Source organism: Bactrocera oleae, chromosome 2, assembly GCF_042242935.1.
Source record: "Bactrocera oleae isolate idBacOlea1 chromosome 2, idBacOlea1, whole genome shotgun sequence".
Classification (NCBI taxonomy): domain Eukaryota; kingdom Metazoa; phylum Arthropoda; class Insecta; order Diptera; family Tephritidae; genus Bactrocera; species Bactrocera oleae.
This window is the reverse complement of record NC_091536.1, coordinates 86,560,131-86,581,653: the sequence shown is the minus strand read 5'-3', so window position 1 is coordinate 86,581,653 and position 21,523 is coordinate 86,560,131. Positions and strand designations below refer to the sequence as shown.

The window sequence follows — 21,523 nt, the reverse complement described above, 5'->3', positions numbered from 1 at the left end:
TATATCTGCCATACAAACTCATCGATTGAGATCGAGTTCTTGTTGTGAAAACTTTTTTAGTTGATGAGATATCTTCACGAAATTTGCCATTATTGTCCAACACAGCGGTGCAGTCAAATAGCTTAGATCGGACCACTATAGCATATAGCTGCCATACAAACTGGCCGATCAAAATTAAGATAAAGCTCGTTTTTATGTTTGAACCAATGTACTTGTGAAGGGTATTATAATTGCGCTGCAACCTAAGTTAACGTTTTTTTGTTTTGCTAAATTTTTATTCACTATTTTCGTTTGAGAAAAGTTCCGAAATTAACTTAAGTTTATTACATTTATGGAGGCAATTTACGGACAAAATAAAGTTACAATATTTCTAAAAGTTTTATTTCTGAAACTAGAAATGATGAAACTCTCTATTACTTTAAGCGGAACGGAAATTAAAATTACGTAGTATCTGCATAATTACCACAAAGCAATTTATCAAACCACAAATGACAACAGCTGACACTTCCGCCTTGTATACGCTTATGAAAAAAGTAAGTATGTTCACTATTAGGGAGGAAGAAAGAAACTTGAGTGGTCAGGAAATGTAGTAAAAAATAAATAACATGAAAAAATCTAATGAGAACTTCGTAAATAATTATGAACTAGTCTATTATTATTTGCGCAAATGAGTTACACAAACACACACATGTATACACGAAAGTGACGCGCAGCTGCTCTAAGTGACAGCTAAAAAAGCGCCTGAATTCTTTAAGAACGCTATTAATATTAGCTTTTTACACAGAAACCGTTATGTTTGAATGCTTATATAATCTTCACAGCCAAACAATGTATACATACATACAAACATAGAAGTGCGTCAAGCTGCTTGCGTATCGCCTCAAAGGAATTAGCACTACAACAAGCTAAATATCTCTGCTTCGTATATATACCCATGACAAGTACAATTATACCAAGCTTAACTAGAAAATACAAGTAAATGGACACATATAAACATACACATATGTGACCAAGCTCTTCACACCTAACATGACAAGTCGAATCGTTGTTAATGCCAGGAGCAACGTGTCTATCAGCGCCATTGTCACCACGCATATGTGTGTATGCGCACACACACACACATACACGAAAACACATACATGCATGTAATGACTATGCGCATATCTTATCTTAACATAAAATGTGTAGCCAACAACGAATAGCAGTAAAGCAGGCATTGCCAAGCGTTATAACCTCAAAGCAATTCACTTGCTGCCGTTATGCAACATAAGTATTGTTGCTATGTCATCTAATTATGTTCCATCAGATATTGCAACCATGAATATATTAATTTTGTGATTTACTTCAACATTGCAATACACAACACTCAAACAAACACAGACACACAGTCACCTGCTTCCTTCCTGCTGCTGCCATCTCATTGGCAACATGGAGTGCATATTTTATAGATTATGCGCAAATCTACAAGCTACAGTCTGATTATTTATGAGGCTCGAAGGCACATTTCACAAATAATAATGCTCGTACGTAATTAATTCGTGTATGGATTTCGAGAAAAATAACATAAATGGCTTATGGCAGCAGGCATGCACATACACACTCACACACTTGCAGGCATTTAAACATATGTGTACCTCAACACCTACATTCCATTGCATATATATTTGGTAGCTCTCATACATATATGTGCTGGTATTCACTTAAACCGCCTCAACTAGCAAGTCTATTGAAACTCCGGTGCGCCACGACGTAAGAGTGACACTTGTTTGCAACGTAACAGGCTGTCGAATAAGCAGTAAACCCTATTGCATGATTAAATCACTTGTTGCTGGTGTTAGCATCTGTGATTATGCCACACCATTCGATAGTTTGTGAATGTTGAACGTGTGTAGTTATGAGCCGGACTGATTGAAATCTGTATATATGTATATATGTGTATAACAATATATATTATAACCATTCATGTAATTGTGCATATAAAAACTAGTAAATATTAAATTTTTAAATTCTGAATAGGCAATAATTACATCAAAAGAAAACGCAAGGAATACCATAAATTTAATTAGAATAAAGAAAAGCAATTTCGAAAATCTACAGAACTGCTTTTAGTTATTGTAAAATTATAAATTATAAATCATAAGTTATAAATTATAAATTATATTTAATTATTATTTATAAACTATAAAATAATAAATTATTAAATTATAAATTATAAAATATAAAATTAATATTTATATAATATTTTAGTATAATATTGTTTTTTTTTTACTTTTTAATAAAGTCGAATTTTGATAAAACGCCAATTCGAGTCTTGAGTGAGTGCGTCGGAATAAAGCATTAGATTTTTATTTTAACATTATATAAACTGTTCGTAATAACTTAAATCGATTCCAGTTGTCGAAACATATTGCTACGGCCACATACGAGTATAATACACAGTTTGGTTATCAACAAACCACTATACATAAAATCTAGGTTTTGGTGAAAACCTATAACATATGTTAAAGTATTTGTTTTTTTTATTTTATAAAATTATACTAAAAAGTTGACGAAATTGATGTTGAGTGTTCTTAAAATGCTTAAAGGTTGCCTACATTTAGGCGCATTGATATAAACTAAATTGAAAAAACTACAGATTCAAGGCATTTTGACAAGGAAAGCAGTATAATGACATAGCAACATGAAGCATTATTTTGTTTTTTCGATTTTAAATTTCCGGAGTTCAAAAACTTTGCAACAAAGACACAATTGGACTTTGTAGAAAACAATTAAAAAGAAAAATGATCTGCTTTTCCAAATAACAATTCAGCGGTTATATAGCATTCCTTCAGTATAAAATAAAATGCTAAAAAATTTGCAAAATTTTTTTCTGTATAATTATTTGCCATTTTTTATTTTTAACTTGTTTAAGGAGCACACCAAGTGTAAAGTTGAATGAAAATCGATATTTTATGCCTTGCAATATAAATAGATAGGTTATAACTTTAAAATTTTATATCAACTTCTCAAATTGCTTTGAGTTACAGCCTTCTAAATATTTTAAATAGAGTGTTTACTTACAGGCAAATAATCCGAATTAAATTTCAACAAGCAAAAACGAACATAAATTTGGGCGAAATGCAACTTTATTTTTAATAAATGCCGCCACGTTGTTAATTTTAGAATTTTTTCGACCGTAGATCATTGTACGGACAATAATTTCAAGTAGAGATTTTTTTTAGATTTTATCTTTTGGCTGGGATCCTTTAGCAGTTAAGGAACTTTAATTTTTAGCGACGTCGGTGATTGCAGGTACTTCGAAAAATACTTGATGCTTTCTTTAAAATTTTTTTCTGTGTATAAATATAATATAATATTAAAATTTAAAACAATTGATACAGCAGTTTTTTTTTGCAATTGTCAAAAATGGCTTTTTTAGCGCTTTTCTAAATATTGGTTAGTTTGAATTTTCTACCTTATCATTTTTTCTAATAATTTAGTAAAAGTAAATACACTTCAAAAGTAATTACAAGGTTTAAATTTTAAAAAGAATTGTGATCAATCCTTGTTTTCTGCTGTTATTTCTCAGCATTACTACAGAATCAAGCTTGCAGCCTAGAATTTTATATAGGTATCAAATATGCTACAAGAAGCTTAATTTTAAAAAAACTTATGGTTAAACATAAAAAATATGTATGTAAGCGTTTTCATTTACTTTATATATTATAAGACAGCCATGCCACAAGCTTTTAAGATCTTTAAACAAACTGTGGTAAATGCAGTAAATAATCAAGCAAATAATACATTCTTTTACAATACTTTGCTTACACAAAAAAAAAACCTGCTCAACTTATTACCAATAAATTTACTGTTATACACTTATTTACCAAATTTATTTAAGCTTCGAAAGCTTGAGCAAAATATATGCATTTGATATGCAAATTGTAAATAGTTTCCATCCTTTCGTGCAACTATCCGAAATATTTCTCTTATTAAATCCTATTAAAATATTATAAATTATATGCGCACATATACGCACGGTCGCATGCGAATGTGGTCAAAATGAATCCTATTAGTAAAATTATAAATTTCATGGAAATTGTTAACGTTTCCGATAAGCCAATTCACTTTTATCAAGATTCCGGAGAATGTCATAAATTCTATTAGAGCTAATCTCTTTAAGTTCATCTATAACAACAGCTGGCAAGCCAATGTGCTTGTGCATATAATGTGGAGATGTGAGAGTATGCTATTATGTGTCTTAATGTGTATGTTCGGCATTTACATATGTTGAGTAAACAATTATTTAGCGCTCCGCCTAAGTAAACCATTCATTTGCCGTAATGACCATGTCATTGAGATTAGCTTATCCTGACAGCAGCTATTTGTTCATTAATGCAAAATTATGCTAATAATTTGTGGGCAATTATTTGAAGAAATTTCCATTTTTATGTAATAATAATAATTTACCAGTGAAGTGTAGAGACATATATAGAATATAGCAATTCGAACAACTATGAGCAGGGCCATTGTTGAAATTATTTTCTCTTTTCCTTTCACAAAATTTCTAAATAATACATAAATTTTATATTTTGATTCAGTAGAGAACAAGAATATAGAATGTACGATTTCTTGTTTTTGTGCTGCTACAGATTTATGCAAAATGCCTACATCCCGGCTCACTTTAACATGCTAAATTAACGATTATTATTTTTTACTCGGAAAAAAGCGAATCAAAGTAGTATTACGCATTTTGCTTCAGATGCACTGAGTAAAAAAAAATTTAAAATATATTTCCATACTTCATTTTCATACTCAGTATTACATATTGTGCATACATTAATCACAAGTAGTCAGAAATATGTTTTACAAAAGTATTTCAAAGGTAATTACTTCACATACTTACTGCTCTTCAAATGATTTGTTCCTCTTGAGATATAGGAAAATACTCCTACAAGTATGCAAACATTTTGCGCATATTTTGTGATCGTGTTAGGTTTATTTCCGTTACGGAATTTCTTGATTCGGTCGCCGCGCTCAAAGCCCGCGATAAAAGCAATGCAATAGCTTAAAAAACGTAAGAACAAAAAAAATCTTTACTTTATTGCGTATACCCAAATTATTTTCAGCTGTGAATTTATTAGGCCTGGCCTTTTTGTATTGGCTATGCGTTACTCAATGCGCCCAAGTCTAGCAACATTTTACGGCTATTTTCTGTGTTACATACTTTATAGAAAAAAACGTTAGTAAAAAAGGCGTTGTAAGTAATTCTTATATTCAGAAGTATAAAGCCTCTTCAACATTATTTCAATAACGAGACTTTCGGCTAGCAATAAGATTTTCTCTTATCTATGCAATATGCCCTTAAACTTTCGCTAATTTGCTGGATTAACTACATGATGTTGAAATATGTAACGGCTACTACCGGTGAAACTGAAAATAGTTATGCGACTTGAAATTTTTGCACGATTTTCTTAGATTAGTTTGTAAGGTAATAATCTTAAGAAAACTTAAGATTTTGTAAGCTACTCTGATATGTAAATTTTTTTCACTTTTTTGCCAAAAATCAAAATTTATACTATTTTTTCGAAAATTACATGTAATAAGAATTTTGTTGGGCTTGGGATAATTGTAAGCAGAAATGTTTGGCTCACCGCCACACACCTTCTTTCGGAGGTTCTCCTAGAGATTTTCTATGGGATCAAGGGAATCCTGAATTTTTCAGTACGATTCACCGATAAAATGTCTCACCAAAAAAAAAAAAAATATTAACGAAAAAACGCGATTTAACACCTTAAAAAACATAATTTTTTTTATAATAAATTGATCAGAAGTATATAATTTTTCTATTTAACAAAACGCGACTCAAGCAATTTTGATATAATACCACAGTTATTGCATATTGTTCTTTAGAGAGGTCTAACTGTACCAACAGGCGATTAAAGCTAAATTATAGATAAACGACATTACTTCTCACTTAAGTAGATATGTTCAAAGCAAATATTAAGTGTCATTAATTTCGTTGTGCATTTGTATGCTGAAAATTACTTTATATAAGAATTCTCAAATGGAATTTTCGAAATGGTTTAATTAAAAAATTGCATTGTGGTCGAAATTCAATTGCTATTGAGATGTGCTACTCAAATAAGACCACTTCATTAGAAGACGGAAAGTTCAAAAATGCAAACATCGACTTATACACGTACATACTTGTAGGTATGTACATATATAGAAATGCACCAACATGAAAATATATACACATCTCTTAATAAATAAAAATAAGTAAAAATAATTTGAATTTAGTCTGAAAAAATGTGTTTGCTTTTAAGATTGGTAAAGTAGACTTTTTCAAATAAAAATAAAGCAATAAATGTATATGTATGCGTGTTAGGGTGTCCGTTGATTCCTAAGTTGATACAATGGCTTATAAATGCTGTGTTGCTCATAATACATAGTACACTGTATGATGGGCTCATTGAACAAAATGAATAACTTTAACTGCAAATTTAAATTTTTAATAATTCAAGAAATTTTTTGTAGGTCCGAAAATTTGGCATTAAAATAAAATTTTATATTCCATGGAAAAGAAACACAGAGGCCTGGTAGAAATTTAAAATAAACAGCTTGTTTACGTGAAAAAGATTTTTGTGCAAAACTGAAATTTCAAGGGTCATCAACAATAAAAAAATAAAAAAACTGCTAAAAAATTATACAAATTGGACTAGTAAATTATTTTAGCCAGAAAGCCACCATACACACATTTAGAAAGCTACATATAGTAATACATATATACAATTCTTCAATTGACAGTGCCGCATGCTGTTACATATAAAGCTATCTTCAGAGAAATCTAAATACATATGTTTGTCGATCCGTTCGTTCGTTTACATTCATTCTGCCACAGAGCCGAGCCTTGGCAGCTTTACAGTTTAGCCTAAGTAAATTAATTGAATTGAGTTAAGCTTGTTAAGCTTATAGCTGTCCATCTTGTTTTCATTATCGTAATTTTGATTTTAACTTATAGACAGCAATTTGTCGACGACACAATCTGCAGTGTTGGCGTCGCGTCGGACGTCTGAGCAGCGAGCAGCATTTGCACAATATATGTGTGTGTGTGACTGAATGTAAGTGTTTGCCTGCAGCAAGGATGAAGGCTCAGAGGCATTTTAATTTCTTATTCATCAATTAGTTTACATATTTGATAGAAATGTAATAAATCTAAAGTTTTGTATGCAATTTATCGCCACAATAAGGCCACAAAACAAACACAACAACGAGCGCTTACAAACATACATACATATATACAATGATTTGTATGCAAGCGGGTGTATAAATACATGGCGCCAGCAACTAGTGCTATCTGCAGGTCAGTGAGAGTTCTGTACGCATACATGCGCCTAAGAGCATACTACAGCGTTGGGTGTTTGTGTGTTGTAAGACAGTTGTTATCCGTTGCCCATTTAAATAGGTATGCACGTACACATGTGTGTGTGTGTGTGTGCGTGTGTATAGATATAAGGCGCAATCAACATTTGTCCGACAATTTTCAATCGCATTTTCGAATTGAATTTAATTTGTCAATGACTTGCCATTTTGTATATTGCATACCAAACTGCCTAGCTAACTGCAAGCAGCCACATACATACACACATACACACATATAAATAAACATATATATATATCTGTACACCACTTTCTTGGGCAATTTTCCTTAAATTAATTGTAATCGATTTATTTGACATAAATAAATGAGGAAATTGTGATTAGACTTGTACTTATTGATTGAGAGGTGTTCTAAGGCGGGAAATCGTTAAATATCCTTTGGAAAATTGTTTTCGATTTGAAAGTGATTAATTTTGAATAAATTCATTCGATGACTAAACGACAGTTAATACACCCAAGGGCATAAAGATACATTTGGAATGTCGAACGTCGAATTGCAAATGACTAATGAATTTCCAAAGAAAGGCCCTCCAAATACCGATTTGGTTGGAATATCTCTTCCAGATGAAGCTCGGTGTGTGTCGTTTGTTTGTGGCCAGTAAAAGTTAGAGGCCACTTTGAATACAGCGAGTTCTGTCTGGAGCTCCTTTTTAGATACTGGTTTATAGCGTGTGCTTATTTCAAAGTATAATATGCGAAACAAGCTTTTTTTAAAGAAGCGGAGAAACAATTATACGTATATAGGATTATCGCTACAAAATGAGCTTTCAAAGCTTTTTATAAAGAGAGAGCCTCGTGATTCTTCGATAGTAAAATAAACTGAGCTTATTATGAAAAATTTGTCAAAAATACAAAAAAAAAATGCCCCAACTCAATACTCAATTTCATTTATGGTTCATCTATTAATCTATTAGGAACTGACTATTTAGAAAGTCTTAGAACCCCATTAGCAGCAAAGTTGTCCATACAAACTTTAACTCTTAAAGTCTCTACTCAAACAGAGGCATTGCTTAGTACATATTTTTTCCCTAATTGTAATTAATCCAAAACAGTAATTGTCTTCAATTTGCGAATACTATCCAAGCGAAATGACCTTGACCCGCAGTAAATATCCTTCAGGAAATAATAAAGATGGTTGTGTGAGGTATCAATCGTATATATGTATGTATGTATGTTTGTAAATGTGTGTGTGTGCACAATCAATTAATTTCAATGACACTTGGTCCGCGCAGCACACTCCCGACATTTTTTTTTGCTTTCAATATCGTTCACTATTTCTTACGATTTTTTTGTTATTTTTGCCATCTAACAAGCTCCGATTTCCCATAACATAGTCTGGTTTTTTCTTTTTTAAAGATTTTTTTTTCAATTTTCTTCGCCTCGCAATAGACAATCCAAATGCCGCTGCGAAAGCAGTGACAACGATAGCAACAGCAACAATAAACACAACAACAACAGCAGTGGGAACATGTTAATACATTTAAGCAAATATGTCAACAGAGCAAAGTGCCATTTCGTGCTTTCTTTCGCAATTCCTCAATTACACGCTGTTTTGGCACAAGTCGCTGACGTTCGACATGCAACATACGACGGCCGAAGAGGCGACGACCAACACCATGCTCTCGACGACATTTGCCTGTTTGATCTTGTTCGCTGTATTCCCCGGGTCGGACGTGCTGACCATCTTGACTGCTGTTGAATCAACACCGCAGCAATATAGCGGCATTTGACATTGGCTTAGAGCGGCAAGAATAGAAAAAAATTTGAAAGCGAGCAGAAGAAAAATTCAAAAAGCATGTGTGTGTGTGCGATTGTATATATATGGCTGTGCGTGCGCTCGAAGTGAAGTGTGCGCCAATGCCTTAGCTGCGTCGTGCTCGAATTGATTCGATTTCGCTGTGGGCACAATAATGAAGTGTCAAACGTCGTATTTATCACCAAATATCGAGTCCGTGGTGTGGCGAAAAGGCCGCCAGTATGCCATGGCACCAAAAACAACAACATTGACGCACAAGTCGTAGTAGACAGGAAACTCACGCATGTGTTTGTATATTTGTGGGCCCTTGAGGTTGCTTATGAGTGTGTGTATGTATATATCTGCCTGTGTGTGTTTGCGTGTGTTTGACGGCCAGCAAGCAGGCAAACTAAAGATTTCGAATTTCTGTTTTGCACAATTTCTGCGCCGGCGAGTGCGTGTAGACAGCGATTGCTCGAAGGTGCCTCATACCCTTTTCTCGCTTATCTAGTCTTAGTTGGAACATTGTGATTATTGCGTATCCGTTTTGTGTTAAGTTGCCTTGTTTGTTTTGTTTATTTGTGTTGTTTTTGCTTTGAATCCACTAGTATTGATTTAAGCTTCGCTCCTGTTGGCATTTATTTGTTTTTCTTTTCCATTTTTTGTTGTCGAGATTTTGTTTTTTGTCCGCTTTTTCAGGTTTTTTTTTTTTTTGAACTTTTAACGCATAATCCGTTTTCCGTTGTCTGTTTTCCACTGTCGTTTATAGACTTTGTTTGCTTATTTTCTTATCTTGCAATTTTTACTCTTTGCGCCTAAGGGTAGACTTTACCGGTACCAGTGACTTCATTTTTTGCGTTTTTCTATTTTAGTTTTATGCTTTTTTTGTTTTTTTCTTTCTTTTGCGCTATCTTTGTTTAGGTTGTTGACAAGATAAAACTGTCAACGCGTGTCTTTTTGCTGTCAATTGGTAATAATAATGAAATAATGTCAAATTAAGGCAACAAACGGAAGTCGATAATTTGTGGATAAAGGCGAGATTATTGTGGTAAAAATCTATGTACCATTTGTGTTTCAAAGCACCTTTTGTCTATTGTTTGTGGTTTGTTCGTTTGCAAATGTTGTCGATACAGGTAATAGGCTAAAAATATAGCGCAGAACGCATAGCGATAGAAAGTAGGGACAACTTAAGTTTTTTGGTGTGAAGGCTATAAAGAATAAATGTAGATAATTTAAAGTTTTTTTTTTGATTTTATGATAAGAAACATTAAAACCAAACAGCCTATGCCAAAACAGCGAGCATTTTACAAAGAGCACAATATTACCTAGAACAAAGGGCGACATATAAGCAAAATATATACAACTTCCGCTGTTATAGATAACTCCATCATCATTTCAGTCCTTCCAATTAACGTTAAATTTTATATTTCTGAGAGTGGAACTTTTCAGATATATTGTACAAGTAATTTACTCTAAAGAGAGTTTACAGAGTAGAAATGAGCATGAGCTTAACCTTATTTTAAGAATTCCTCCACTTTCCAGTGGAAAAGCGTATATATACGTTTTGATCAACAATTTCAGCTTAGCTAAACATATTTAATAAAAAAAATAATTGATCTCCATCAATGGTGTGAATTGCATATGAAATAACAATAAAAACAATACTATGAAAATTTTTCTCTAACGCAATCAGTCAGGCTGTCTAAGCGTGAACTTAAAATGGAACGATAAGAGCAAGATTGGTTTCAGTTTGTGTTACGGTAGATAGAAAATATGAAAATATTGATGCGACAGAGCACAGTATAAATAAGTACAATATATTGTGCAAAGAAAAACTAATGATCGAAAGCCAGTATTACTTTCTCAGTTCAAAGGAAGGAAAAATCAATTGTACACAATTGTATTAACATTTTAATAAATTTCCTTTTCTACTTCGTATTATAGAAAATCTTATTTGGAAATAATTTTAGAATTTCTAATACCATATATCAGATTGAAAATAAGAAATAAAAATTGTAATCTTTAATGCTGGATCGAATGTTTATCCCAGATTTTTATTTATAAATTGAAAAAACAGCGGTATAATCCCTTGAGTATGTTTACTACCTCTGCCATACAAAATCAAAATAATGACCCTTTTAAGCCATTAGAAATGTGTACCGAGGGAAGGGTACTCCGATACAGCCATAGTTAACATTTTAACGTTTGTTTGTTTTTTTATTTCAACCATCAAATTAAAGAAGTATAAAACCCACAGTTAAGTGCTTTAATACTATATGAAAAGAAATTAATTAAAAGAAAATTGTAGTAAAACGCTTCGTTAAATTTTTTTACTGACCACGAAGCTTAACTGGAAATTAAATAAGGCAGATATTTTTCAATCCTTGTAAATTGATGTATATATAAGATTGGATATACTATAGTTTAATGCCGAAATTAGTCTACGAATTACCCCAACTCCCACATATTACAAATATTTATTTTCGTTATTGTAACGAACCTTTTGCAGAATATGTCATTCAATGTGTGAGTTATACATTTATAAAGTTTCTTGAAAATACAATCTCAAGTATACCTCAACAATATCAACATTAACTTATTTAGCCCATCCCTTTCGTTGTCCCCAATATAGCCTGTATAATAATTTCCGACTTTCCACCTGACAAAATGTGTGATACTTTAATAAAATCACATGAACAAGTTTTCTTAAAAAATAAAAGTGAGTCGGTGACCTTTAATATAATTTAATAAAATATCAAAATTGATTGTAGTACATTTAAAATTTCGACGAATAATTAATGTTGAATTGTTTCGCCACAATTTTTAATATAGAATTTTTGTTCCTTACACTTGAAGGTATTTTCCCTGCTTTGATCCTAAAAAGTTGCAAGAGTATAAATTATTCGGTTACACCCGAGCTTAGCGCTGCCTTACTTGTTCTGTTTCTCTTCTATGTAAATTTAACAGAAACTTCCATAAAACTATTTTATATAACTTTCGAATAAAAATTTTGTCATATTAATTAATACCTATTCAAGCGTGTATCACTCCTCCAATGTGGAAATGAAAAAAATTAAAGTATTTTCTTTCTTTTACACACGCAAAAACCTTTAAAGGTAAAGCGAACGCACCCACACACTAATAACTCGTCCGTACCAGTATTTTTACTTGTATTTGACTTACGCACAACTTTGCACTTCACTTGATGAAAATAATTAAATTTTCCCTTTATTACTCGACGGCCAAGCACACAAAGGCGTTTGTCGAATTGTTGCCAAGCAACCCGTCAACCAAGCGGCCAACTGCCCCTGGAAATATGCTACGTGCGATGATCTAAGAATTTAAAAAGGAATTTCTTAATGAAAATATCACAGCGGCCGCTGCAAACTTTACGCAAACATTTCCTTCTCAGGCAACCTTTTCGCTCCGCAAGACAACTAATAGACAATGCAAATGTGTGTGTGTCGCAGCAGAGAGGAGAATGAAGTGAACTAAAAGGCAAAAAGAAAAAAAGAAATAAAGTGAACGAGCAGAAAATGGCTCGCAGGTTTACCGCTAATGCGTACTCGGGTTGCCTGGCTATAAAAGAAGCGACAAGCAAATATAGAAAAAGGGTTACAAGACAAACACAAACAACACAAACAAAAAGCGATGTGGACTTGGGGCCAACTAGTGAGCTGGGCAAAAGCTCGTAGGCGAAATGACTAAATAATGAGAAAACAAAAGTAAGATTAGAAAAAAATAATCAAAAGAGTAAGTTTTGCATCACTACGTCTCTTAACCGAATATCTTACAAAAACAAAGAATTGGAAATATATCCAAAAAAAATGCTGGAAGTTTAAGTTTGTTTCCCACAGTGACTGTAAACTAATCAGTGCAGAAAGAGGAAGAATTAAATGAAATTCTACTGTCTCCACCGCATTCTATGCTTTACGTTTTATTAATTTTGCGAGTTCATTGCACCCGTTGAGCTTTTATCGAACATTATGCATTTTGTTCCACCGCCGCAAGCAACAAGTTTGCAAATAGTTCGAATATGAAGAAACTTTTCGGAGACGTTTGCTTTCTTATGGCAGTCTTTGTTCTCTTAAATATGGACAAGGCGGGACAGCTGACAAGCAGTGTATAATATGTGGTGTGAATGTTTAGTAGCATCTTAGAGTAAAAATATTGAGTAGAACAAATGGCGGTGTGTGTGACAGCGCTGCGCTTTGAGAAAGTTTATAGTAGATACTTCTAAATGTATGTGTATATGTATGAGTATGAGTGCGTTTGATTGTAATTACAAGTCCATTATTTAATTGTGGCGAATAAATGCATTAACCGCTCGTTGGTCTGGAAAGTTAAAAACTGAAGTGAGAAGTTGGATTGCTAACGAATCTGATGCAATTTTATTCTTATCAGCTTGCACCAAGCCCCATCCAAACTCTGAGTACGAGTTCTTAATTAAAGACTGCGCTCAATTTGTTCTTTGAAAATCACTCAGTAGTTGTATTGTAGATCGAATATAGACCTTGAGTGAATTGTGTTTGAGCTATTTGCTACTTAAGTTCTCTAAAAGCAATATTAAAATTAATTAACAAGTAAACCTATATATAAGTCACATAAACGCGTTTCTTTTTTGATTTTTTTTGCAAGAGGCATTTTATGTAATAAATAAATATAAAATATTTATATTTACACAATTTAATGTAAGTTAATAATCGGTGATTCATTTTGGATTCCAGTGATACTGTAGCTGATTTTCTGGTGTATCTCCGAAACGAGGTGTGTGACGGTGAACACGATTTTTCTTTTTAAATTATCGCAAATGTAAATATGGCGGCTTCCAAAAAAAATCGTTTTTTGTAAAAAAAAATGTTATTTCAGAGTGGCTTGAAAAAACGAAGTTATTACAAAAGTCTTATTCCTTCTATCATGACATGACAAATATGGTGTATCTAAGAAGATCGTATGTATATTTCAAGTTAGTCGGTCTAACAGTTTTGTACAAATAACCATACTCTCACTGACTCTGAAAATAACCATTCAAGCAAAATGTTTTTAAATTTTTTCGCGCCGCTAGTAAATAAAGTTTAGTTTTTTAAGCAAAAACTAAGCATAAACTGTCAATAAAGAAATGTGCAACTTAATTTATCATAAATCCAGAACCAAAAAAAAGGTGCAATTTCGATTTTAAGTTTCATCGAGAAAAACCGAAAATTTGAAGTTAATCCGGCAGATTATATCGGAGATGTAATATATATATGCTGAGAACTATTTAGAAATAACCACATAATATCACCTTGTAAATGAATTTAAGTCCGACTGATCTACTTTTTCCAGTAGTTTTAGCAATAACTGTCGATATATTGTATAATAATTAATTAATTGTTAATTACATTGTAATTAGAATTTCGATTTTCTTAATAATACTACGACTTTATGGTGGAATTAAGCTTTAAAGTTAAATTGCTTTTCCAAATCTCTCAAACTCTTAATAAAAAAAAAAAAATTAAAAAATATCCAACTTCAATAAAAATAACTAATAAAGCTTACATACTGTATTTTCCAACTTAACCTAACATCATCAGTAGTCTATTCGAAAAACTACCGAAAAAGTTAACAGCCAATTTATAGTGTTTAATGTGTCTAAATTACAACTAAATTATAAAGTATCATTCTCTGATGATTCTCTGCGCTGCGTATGTCTTCCGGCCACATTAAGAAATAACGTCTGCCGGAATCCCAAACTTTCTTCAAACAAATTTAGATGAAGCTGCAGAATGCCAATAAAAGAATGGCAGCAAAGCAAATGCAACTGTTAACTTAAAAATTGGCGGTGATGAATTATTCAGTTGCATTGAACTGCAGCAAACGGCATAAAATGAGAAATGAGACGTCGCTGTCGCTTCCTAATATCGCTTACATATAATATATAATATTTTAATATTATAGTATATATCTAGGAGCGCTACCACCAGCGGCTACCATCCGCAACCAACATTCGTCGCCATTATCCACCATTAGCCAACGCGTCGATGACAGCAACTGATTTGCCGAGCACGTCAATTGTGATAAAACTTTCAAATTGGCCAAAGCCACGTCGATGTGGCGATTTCTGATTGCGATGGCGATGTTGATAGCGAGGTCGTTGTCGATTGCGCTGCCGGCGACGGCGCTAGAAAGTAATGGGGACCAGCAAACGAAGTCGTCGGTGACAACTTTAAGTGAAACGTGCCAATTTGCATAGGTTTGGCGGACACTAAGCCATACCCTCGCCATTAATGGCAAACACGAGACCGAAAGTCATGAAGGTGACCCTGCCGTGCGCTCGCCGGCACGTTCGCTCTTATGCCTTCACACCATATTCGTTAGAGTTTTAGTAGAAAAATGATGAGCGGCGCTTGATAAAGTTTATGCAACGTCGCTAAGACAAAGTATACATATATATATATACATGAATGTGTGTGTGTTCGGATGTGCAGGTGGCTGGTTGGAGATTTTCGGTTGTGATTTGCACACGGCGCTCGCGTGCAATGAAAGAGGTTAGAAGCGGCGCGTGCAGGGTTGCATGGGGCTGGTGGTTGCACGGTTGACTGCTGACTCTGAGCGTAATCGACGATTAAATTGGCCGTGTTGGACGTGAAGCAAAGTTGAAGTAATATCGGCTCACTCGACGCCTTGCAGATTTATTTCCGCAATTTTTTTCTTCCCACACTTTTCACTTCGCCGGAATTTGCAATATGATGTTGGCGTGCATATTTTGCGCTGAATTTCGACGGCCGCTTAGTGAGTGGCGCCTTGAAGTGAAAATTAGGCGCTTATTGTGAGTTTTTGTGGCGCCACGTCGATGACTACTATTCATGCGTTGCTGTGGAGTAAAATTTTTTTCAGTTCAAATTTTATTCCTTTTCTCTACAATAGCTGTGTTAGTGTCGCAGCAGCCGCAAGTTCAGCGCTCCAGCGCAACAATTGCACTTGAGCGTTGCCATACAAATTGACGATTGTATGTTTGTTATGTTCGTCGAGACTTTGTAAGTATGCTGCCATTTGCGGCAATGTTGCAATCAAGTGAATGACGTACAACACTGTCAGACCAAGAAATTAACAAACGTATCTCACTGATTTCTGTCGAACTGCGCTGCTGCTCCTCAGCTTTGGCCTTGCAACTGTGGACTGTGCAACTTATCCACTTGGCGCTCATAGACGTTGGGCTGACTGAAGGACTGCCCACAAGCAGTAGTGGTTAGTAGAAGTAAGAAAAATTTTGGTTGCAAGTTTGTTGGCGCATGTAATATAATTTTTTTTGGCTTATGATTTGATATACTTTTTGAAGTTATTTCGAATTATTTTATTATTATTTATTAGTTTTACGAAAAGATTCGGTGTATTTTGGTATTTAAAATCAGAGTTTGCAAATTTTCGTCGTTAAAGTATACAACGAAATATCAAGTAACTAAAACATTTTAAAACGGTTTTTGTTTTTTAAGTGTAGAAGAACCTTTAACGGTGCATATTGTTGTCGACTTATCATTTTCGCGGATTTCAGGCATATTTTAAACTAAGAGAGTTCTGTTGAGACCTTCAATTTACAGAAAACTAATATTTTAGAATGTTTTTTATCCAAGGTACAGCTATTAAAATAATATTTGTGCACTTTCGCTTTGAAAATCAATCTGTCCAAAAGGGCTAAGGAACTTAAAAAAATTGTGAATAAAATGGTTGCAGAAAGTTCGATGGAATTTTATATAATTTTTCGAAATGCATCAAATAAAACATATTTTCATGAGTTGTCGAAGCTAATTATGTCGTATTCGTACTTAAGCCTTTCAATTTTTATTATTTGATTTTATTGTTGTTGTTGTTGTTTAAAACTAGGACTTATAAATTGTGCAAACAAAAAATAGAAACAGTGGTTAAATATACCTTTTTCGAAACGGCAATATTTTAACAATCTAGTTGAGACTTAGCTATAAGATAATTCTTATATTATTTTCCTTGCACCATGTGGATACCTCTTAGTAAATTTTTGCGGAGAATATTTCCGATGTTTTAACGGTTATTCAGTGCGAAAAATTTCTATATAAATTTTACCAAAATTCTACCAAAAATACATATATTTAGCAAAAGACCCTTAAACATAGGGTATGTCAGAATGAACGCTTTGCTTTCTGTGCTACTCTCTAATAAATGGGGAGTCTTGCTTAGTAAAATATAAAAATATGAGACGTGTTCTACTTTTTTCTTCACTTTGCTTCGCTTGGATGTAAATGAACTAATACAAAAGCATACATCGAGCTTAGCTGTCAAAGCAACAGACTGAAGCAAAACGAAGCAAGAGTTGTATGTGAAACAGTTATTAGGAATAACTACGAATTATTATCGAATTTAGCTTTAACCCTACGTAGGTTGTCAGACGCTTGCTTTTCAAACTATTGTTTTCACAAAAGCGTGATTTTACTGTCGAATTCCGCTTAAATACCTAGAATATACTCGCAATATTTTTAGGCTTAGCCGTGTACTTATTATGACACCACATTTCGTAGAATCAGGGAAGTTTGTAACACCCAAAAGTAAGCGACGGAGACTCTACAAAATATATATACAGTTATGGCAATCGAATATTCTAGATAATCCAAATTATGAACTTGCGCTTGTAAGGACCAAGTCTACCACTCAACAATAAGTAAGTAAACCGAATAGTAAACCTCAACAAATCACATCGTTTTTAAAGCGATAATGGTAATTTACTTTTGTTTGCAAGTTTCATGCCACGCCTCTGCATTAACTTGGTGCGAATGTAACGAATTACTTTGCTTTGGGTGTAGGATTTCATGTGAAAAGCAAGGCTCATGAATATTTCACTCGCAATCACATTGTTTTTCGCAAACTTTCGAGATTGTTTTAACGTGCTCTCGTAAACTTGAATGCCTGCTGCCATGACAAGCCGCACCGTGCCACGTCACGCTAATTCATGGCCGAAGCACACTTACAAACACACGCGCGCACTCGAGAGCTGCCACAGCCACTTGGCCCGTGTAGGCAGCCAAAGTTTCGCGCTTTTGCAACGATGAAGCTAACTTGCCACTCACATGCACACACATTCAGACAGCGCTGCAACACTAACTGGCACACATACACATACAACCACGAACATATTTATACACGTGTTTACTGGTAAGCACAAGGCTCAGCGCTCTTAGACTAAGCCGCTGTATGTCTATTAGCGTGTGTGTGCGAGTATACCGCCCTTGCTGCATCAGTAAATGTTAGTTTTCATTTCGCCGAATTTGCGGTTGGTCTTGTTGCATATTTAAGAGCCACATGCCGCACAAGCATCGCCGGCAGCTGGCAACGTGCGCTACCGCGCTTCGTGCGATTTAAAAATTCAGCCCAACTCAGCTGCTACCTTGACCGATACACAGACACATGCATGTAAACATATTGCTATGCAAGTGTTTTGTAGTTGCTGTTGTTGCGCTTATGTTACCATGGCAAGGTGATCGCCGTTCGCAAGAGTAACGCAAGAGTAACCGGAAATTTTATGCTTTTAGCGAATTATATCCCCGAGTAATGCGAATTAGCTAGCCATACGGCATTGTTGTTACAGTTCTTATGGTATAGCCAACTGCTGCTCTTAACTGACCTGTAGCACGTTCAAAAATGCGCCCAATGCCAATCAAGTTTTTCGTTAATGTCGTTTTCGTTGTTGTTGTTGTCTGTTTATTATGACAGTGATGTTACGCTCGCGCTTCCAGCATTGCCAAGCGCAATGACTGATAGTTATAGCGCAAATGCGGAATGTGGCATTGCTGGTGGAAGGCATTTGGATTCTGCGAGCCTTTTACCGTAATGAGTTTCCAACGCAATGCACATAATTACTTGATTATAAATTGTTTAGTTGAACAACTTATGAAAATTTAACGCAATCAAAATTTTCTTACAAATCTCTTTTTGTGTGAATATGTGTTTGGAGGCGGTCTTTTCATATCCTGCTAATTATTAAGCAGCCGATTGTGATTTATTGTCGATACTGTCCAAAATAATTTATAATTGGTTGCTTACTAATTCAATTGTTAGCAGCTACTCTTATCCAAAATTCCCAAATCTGCTTAAACTCACGGGGATATATGTATATTGAGTTTATAACTATATTCGTGCGGTTTGCCAAGAGATGACGTAACTTGATTATTATTCCATTATTCAAATATTCCGAATATGTGTTGGAAAGCTATTGTCTGGTTGCGCCCTTTTTAGTATATGTCGTGTAACAATATATAATTTTTCAATCAAATATATGAAACTTTGTGCTTTGAAAGAGTGGCAAGAACGGCAAATCCGAATATTCATTTCGCCAAGGTAATGCTCTATATTTAGTGGGATCAAAAGAGCGTGCTCAACAATGAACTTAACAAAACGGAGGAAACCTTTCGATAACAACTCATCAAATTAAAACAAGCGGTTTCCAAATTTGTTACAAAAAGTTTTTATAATTAAAACTGAAATTGAAAACTTAACTAAATATGTAAAACTTATTGTGAGTACATAATGTTGCGTTCTATGACATCTTTATCGTGTGACTGTTTAACTACCAGTGAGTTGTAGAAGAAATAGAAGTTCTTAGAAAAATTCAGCTAGGGATAATTGTAAGTAACTAATAGTTTTAATGGTTTGGATATTCTCTCAAATGCTGATGTGAAGAGAACACACAGAATAATAGCATATAAAATTGTGCTGCCAGATGTGTTGGATCCATACACCATCATGACAATGTTCGGCCTCGTGTTGCAAGACCGGTTAAAAACAATTTGAAAAACAAGCTGGGAAGTTTTGCCTCATCTGTCTTATATTCCAGGTTACCGTTAGTTTCGGTCAATGCAGAACATACTCACGGGAATACGGTTCACTGCAGAACAGGGTTTCAAAAAATGGCTTGGTTCATTCATGGCGGCAAAAACGGCGGATGGAATCCAAAAACTGCCAGAAAGTTAGGAAAATGTCATAGCTACAGATGGGCAATACTTTCATAGTACCATTGTACATCTTTTTCTAAAATAAGGGTTCAAATTGTGAAGAAAAAAAATGCACGAATATTTTTATAGACCCAATAATATAAATATTATATATGTATATCTATAATTAATAGAAAATTTCCTATTCGATATTATTATTTAGTTAAGAATCTCTAAAAAATATTATATTATTTTGAACTATAGAACAGCTGAACAGACGATAATGAATGCCATTCACCTTCAATATTTTCTTTAACTTAAGTTGTAAATAAATTTTCTTGAATTATTTCAAACTCCATTAACTGATACCATCTAATATCCATGACGTCTGATGCCCTAACATAACCTCCATAAAGTAACGCAATTCTTAAATATTATTAAGCGCCTATATTCCAGCCACGTGCTCTCATTTCTTGCAGCCCAAAAGCAAAAAGTTAGCACTCCAAACTTTACAGTTATGTGTGCGCGCTTAGTGACACTGAAATCGAAAATGATAATCTCATCGAAGCAATAAAACTGTCGACACTTCCAAAAGATCGCTGGCACACAACTAGTCACAATGTAAGCCACAATTTGCCGCATACACTTAGATATGCTTGACCGGTTGACTGCTCGCCTGTTCGCCTGGCGCTAGCCATGTGCACGCCTCGAGGAGTTGCAATCAAAGACCAACGAGCAGAACCCTCGAATTTGACTCGAAAGCACTTCCGATTTTATCATCAATGAACTGAACTAAGCGAGCGAAGCCGAAAAGAAATGAAACCTCACAAACATGAATGCACATAGACATACACACACACACACACACACAAATGGATACAACTGTGTCGCTAAACGGAAGGTGTGCAGACAGGCCGCGCAATATACTCAGAAGTTACGCTGTACTTGCCGGTGTTCGCGCACACCGACTTTAGTGTGAACCAATGCCAGCTGTCATGTGTGGAACACACAAAGTGGCGTGTGACATTTTTGAACTCGAGTGCGACGTGTAGTCGCAAAGCAGTGGAGTTGTGGCGATATCGGACGCAAAGCATAAAAGAAGCCGACGGCAAAGCATTTATACTCGTATGCCTTCTGAATGAGTGTGACATAAATTTAGGCGAGCGAATACTCATGCTCACTGACTTTAGTCGTGCAATGTGAGGGGACGTGTGCTGCTCGCTGCTGTTATTGTTGTTATTGCTACTGTGTTGTTGTCACTTAGGCGGTGATAAGTGTTTTGCGACGCGCGAACATGACACTCGCTAACGTATTTATTGCGCGATTTTAGGAGCTTTGCCATTTGTCACACACTTTTTACATTAGCCTAGCGGTATTTTGAAAAATTACCAAAAACATGTTACCCTCATGCTTGCTCGAAGGCAGAAAATGA

At 34.4% G+C, this 21,523-nt stretch overlaps 1 protein-coding gene across 2 annotated transcripts in view; it reads right to left on the bottom strand.

The window, feature by feature from the left end:
• Nucleotides 1–21,523, bottom strand: part of LOC106625239 (uncharacterized) — a 424,306-nt gene that overhangs the window by 88,079 nt on the left and 314,704 nt on the right. The window lies entirely within an intron of this gene.